This window comes from Lathyrus oleraceus, chromosome 6 (genome assembly GCF_024323335.1).
Source record: "Lathyrus oleraceus cultivar Zhongwan6 chromosome 6, CAAS_Psat_ZW6_1.0, whole genome shotgun sequence".
Taxonomy (NCBI): Eukaryota; Viridiplantae; Streptophyta; class Magnoliopsida; order Fabales; family Fabaceae; genus Lathyrus; species Lathyrus oleraceus.
Window position 1 is genome coordinate 244,558,118 of NC_066584.1, and position 6,000 is coordinate 244,564,117.

Genomic DNA, 6,000 nt, shown 5'->3' on the forward strand with positions numbered 1-6,000 from the left:
AAATATATCACACAATATGGTCCAAATGGACAAAGTGAATATTGCATTAACATAAATAAACAGAATGATATGAACAATGGCAAATGAAATAGATGCTAAAAGTAAATTGCATTAAAGTAAAAACTTGAAATTAGAAGTTAGTAGTTAGTTGGTTAGAAGTTAGTATTGTTTTGCTTTTGCTTTTCATTTCAAGAAATTCTTCGGAGAACACTCAACCCACTTATCACAAGCATGAATCCTTGAACCAAAACATCTTCCAAAGGAAGGAAAGAAGGCCAAGTTTCCACACAATACCATGAAAGAGGGGAGACTTACAATCTCACTAACTAGAATGCTTATGCCTTTTATGTCACAAATTTAGCGTTATGTTAAGCAATCGTAATTCGACTTATGTAGAAGTCACAACTATTTGAGGTCGGGCAATAAGATTTTGGTGTTAATGCATGTTAGAGACATAGTATAATGGACTATGCTCATGAAACATACCACACACAAAAAAGAATATGCAAAAGGTGTGGCCTAATCTCATCCATACTCATGTCAATTTTTCAATCAACTAGCATTAGGACTTTGAGATATCATAGGCCAAATAGAATGAATGAATAAAGAAAGGGAATAAGATGAAGTGGGAGGGGAATGGATCAAAACACAAATTGGTCAAAGGAGGACTCTTACCAAATTAATATCATCCATTCATTTTGGGAGATGGAATGTACATTCCATCAATCCCCTAAATCCAATGATATTAATTTGACAAAGTCAAATCAACCTTGACCAAGGCCCAACAACAAGAGTTAAACATAAACAAGTCATCACAATTGGTCAACAAATTTATTTGGCATTTATTCAAATTAAAAATATTAAAATAGTGCATTTAAATTAAATATGGTTTGTCCAATTTCTAAAATCTCATAAAAACACCAAAGTAATGGCCATGAGATTTATCATAGGTCAAACAAGGTCAAAGGACCTTGGAGAAAAAATTTCATAATTTTTGGACATTTAAAAATATTTTTAAACAATTAAAAACAAATTCAAAATCAATTAATTCATGAAAAATATTAATAATGATCCAAAAAATAATTTTAATTCAGAATATGAAAGAGAAAAATATTTGATTTTTTTTGATGAAAGTCCCATATTTTTTGGATCAATATTGAATTTAATATGAATTCTTGAAAATAAAGCAAATAAAATGAAAATTAAAATATCAGAAAAAACGTGGACCACTTGATCTCCCTCATTAATTGAGGTGGCAGATCAAGTGGCCAGGAATACGCTATCAACGCTGGTCACTAGTCAGCGCGTGGAAACATTGGTAATTCAAATGCACGCTCCAGATTAAAACAATTCAAATCAATCCAAAGGCTCAGAACCAAGCCAGCACATCATCGGCGTCCAAAGGCCGGTCGTCTTCTCCGGCGATCCTGGCCGGACTGGTTCACTCATCACCATAAAAAAATGAAAAAGGGGGACATGATCTGAAAGAAAAAATGGCATAGAGCACGAATCTGACCTCAATTCACTCTAACTCCAAGTATATTGAGAGATACATGGAGTTGAAATTTGAGGTACATGAACTGAGTTGCTTCGATTTGGCCTCAAAGCAACTCAATCTTCTTGCCTACATTGGTAGGAGTTCAGACAACCAAAGAATCAATAGAATTGAGCAAGAATTTGAGAGAATCGAAGAATTCAAAATTTCTGGAAAATACCTTCAATGGAGGTCTAGATTCAACTGATCTTGATCTTGCTTGTGCTTGGTCTCACTCCACTTGCTTGCAGAAGAAGGATTGGATGCTTACAAGACTGTGAATTCCTGGAGATTTGAATTTTAAAACAGTGGAAATTCAACCTCAAATTCAAAAGAATTTCTCAGGTTTATCCTTTGCAAAGTGAGGGTTTGAGATGGGGGATCAAAGCTGGCGCGAATGTGTGTGAAATTGTGAGCAATTGGAGCTCTATTTATAGTCAATTCAATTGATATTTTCACACTTGAAATCACTTTGCAAATTTGGCAAAATGGTGATACATGGGTGCATGGGCGTGTACAGGCCCATGAGATCATTGCAATAAGTCCACAAATGAATGTTGGATAGTCTGAATTGAGCTTGGATTGCAAGGCAAGTGTGCATTTGGATTTGAAGTTTGATCCTTGCCAAGTGATGTCACCATGTTCATGCCATGCGCGGCCTATGCATTCCTTGTCCAAAATGAATGAATTTGAGCTCTTTGGAAAGGTCAGATCAAGAGGAACAACTTTCATGTTCAACGCTTTTTAATTTGGAGCTTGGAACTTGAAGAAATTTGAGATGGAAGTTTGGAAATTTTTGACATATCAAATTTTTTCTAAGTGTCAAGCCATATGTCTCAATTTTCCACCTTGCTTAACTTTCTATATGAGCTTGAAATGATAAACGTGTCTTCATCAAAGTTGTAGATCTCTCAAATACCTTCAAATGGTCACCAATTTCATGTCATTAGGATTTAAAATGATAGAGTTATGCATTTTTGAAGTTTGGAAAAATCACTTGATCAATGGTATAAGTCAAAAGTGACCTATAATGTAACCTCATATCACATGCTCAAAAAAGTTGAATTAGCTCCCACTCCAAACATCAAAGTTTAAGTATGCACATTGAATTTGATGGTGCGACTTGGAAATCTTTCATCTCATAAAAATTGAGCAAGTTATGGCCTTGGGAAGTTGACTTTCAAATTAGGGTTTAGACAAGATGACCTATAATGTTTCAACATAGAAAATAATTTTCCAAGCAAAAATAGCTCTAGGTCTAAACATGAAAGTTGTTTGTAATGTCATTTAGAGTAAGTTTTCTCTTGGAATAATTTTCATATGGTGAAAATTATAGGAGATAAGGTCTAGGGAGACCCAGTTTTGATCAGATGAATTCATCTAGCCAACCACCATCAACCAACTTGCTAACTTCCAATTATCTTGACTTTCTTGGCTCATGGTAGATCATATATGCATAACATGATTAATTTTGAAGTGTACCTTGAGAAATTTTATCAATTGGTGAGATAGCTTGTTGGAGAAGTTACTCAAGATACCTAGTCAAACTAGGGTTTCCAAGGCAAATCACCCTCAAACTCTTGAAGCAAACTTTATCAATATAACATGTAGAGAACATTGGGACTCATATATGGTGTTCATAACCATTCTTGAATTAATTCTTGGTTGTGCTCTTTGTTCATGAGGGTCTCAAACCCTAGATGTGAATTTTATGAATCAATGGAATCATGCTCTTCCTACAAAAGAGTTAGACAAATGCAAAGACATATTTTTGGTATTTTGGTTAGTGAAATGATAAAATACAAGTATGATATAATCACAAAGTGCTTGGTGATCTCTCCCAAAACAAACCCAATGAAAGAGGGGCAAGGAGGATGCCAAGGTATGATCTCAATGCTAATGCTTATGATGAAATTGCATGAGGGGTCTTAGGGTCAAAATTGGGGTCTTACAGATGCCCCTATTTAAGGACATTCTAACTGAGGAGACAAAGGTTAAAATCTTCATGTCGACTCAGTAGAATGGGCTTAAATAACAACATATAGAAACAAATTTTGGTCCTTAAGAGACCTCATGATGCATATGACATGAATGTAAAAGTTAATGCTCTGTGGGGAAATATTGGCACAAAGGAAAAAGAAATCAGAGAGACCGAAAATCCGCAGGAGCACAATGTATTCCATAAGGAAAACTCGTTGGGGAGACAGAGACTCTAAGGGGTAAAGGGGTTATGCGTAGGCCAAGCTACGACTTAAAACTACTGGGGGACTAGAGGGATTCCACACAAACATGGAAAAGACTCAGCCAAGGAAACAACAACATCTGCAGGGGATATGAGTAAGTCAGGATAAAACTGAAATACTCGACTCATGCAGGAAAAGCAATTTCACTAAGGAAATGCGCACTCAACTCAACTGGGGAAGCAATAAACTTCAACACAGGAGGAGCAGAAATCTATTATCTACTACCTGTTACTGGGTAAGGAGATAATAAAGATCTGACAGAGAGAACATTTGTCATCGGTTAGGATGAACATATCAAGGATGACTCGCTGAGGATTCCAGGAGAGGAAATTCATTACCGGTTACTGGGTAAGAATAACCTTGCTGGGAAAAACTGCAGAAAATAAGATTTACAACTACCAGTTACTGGGCAGAAGACCAAAGGTGAGAGTATTCGTCATCGGTTATGATGAACATATCAAGGATAAACTCAACAGGGAAGAAAATCCGTCATCGGTTAAGATGAACATATCAACGATAGACTTTCCTGAAAATGTCAAGGAGGATACCTGTCATCGGTTAGGATGAACATATCAAGGATATACCAACTGAACAAAGGGGTAGGAATTACATCTATCGAAAACTGGATAGAAAACCGTCGGAGAGAAAATCCGTCATCGGTGAAGATGAACATATCAAGGATAGACTCCGTGAGGGGACAAAGTAGGATTTACAACTACCGGCTACTGGGTAGAAAACCAGTCAAAGAGAAAATCTGTCACTGGTTAAGGTGAGCATATCAAGGATAGACTTTGAAAAGGGAATAATGTGGGATTTACAACTACCGGTTACTGGGTAGAAAACCAACCAAAGAGAAGACATGTCATCGGTTAGGATGAACATATCAAGGATCAACCCTGATGAGGAGAAAAATAGGGATTACAACTACCTTTTTACTGGGTAGAATACCAACAATGAGAATATTCGTCACCGGTTAGGATGAACATATCAAGGATACACTCAGGAAGGGGCAGGAAAGATATTTGTCATCGGTTAGGATGAGCATATCAAGGATACACTTCTTGGGGAATAGATCCACTGGGGACTCTACTGAGGAGAAAAATAAGGGTACTTTTGTCGGGTATTGGGCAAGAAGTAACAAACTACAAACTAAGAAGAATATTACCAGTTACTGGGTAATAGATTCTTATGGGATCAAAGCATCTATCTAGGTAAGAGCTAGAAAGAAAACGGCCAATCAAGACTCAACCCAATGAGGACATAACTCAAGGGGAGTAATTCCATCCAAAAAATCCACTAGAGAGGAAACTGAAATAACAACCATCCACGAGGAAATAAACTCAGTGGGTAAACGGAGAAAGGTTAAAGTCTTTCTGCTTAAGGGGCTGACACTCTACAATTGAAGGAGGACAGACACCAGATTTGGTATGGGGATAAAATGTCGCCATAACAGAGAATAAGCATCTCAAACAAATCAAATATGAAGATGCGAGATATGCAAATTATGAAATTATATATATATATATATATATATATATATATATATATATATATATATATATATATATATATATATATATATATATATATATATATATATGATTATGCTGACAAAATAATCACAAAGAATATAAAGGTGTCGCAAAGAATTTGAACCACCGGTACAATCCTCGGTCAGTCCACAAAATATGGAGACAACTGCTGGAGAACAGAGAGATCAACATCCTAAAGGTTCAAACCTAACTGGGGAAGGAGGAGATCTTCTGAGGATAGAACATCTGATCTGCGGGGAATTTTAGGTCAACACCATAAAAAATGGGAGACAACCCTACAGAGAAATAATCATAACAAAAGCTGCTCAAAAACTAGAAGGAAACTCTGACTAGGAGCAAGTTGAATAGCGTTTGGTGGGGAAACCAAAGCGATCCACTAGGGAAGATCAACGATCTCTAAAGATTAACCCTGATGAGGAAATACGAACTTCGCTGAAGAAGGCAAAAACTCTGTCGGGGAAAACAACACGCCGCAGGGTATCTGAATCAACCAAGTCAGTTGGGGACAAAGAAATTCCACTGAGGGTCAAACATTCCACTGAGGAACTGAATCAACATAAATGTCTAGGGATATTCGAAGGGTTAACTTCTTGGGGAACCTCTGATGTTTCGCACTTAAGGACTTGCTATCCATTGAAATGTTGTTGATATTCCTTTTGCTTGCTTTGAA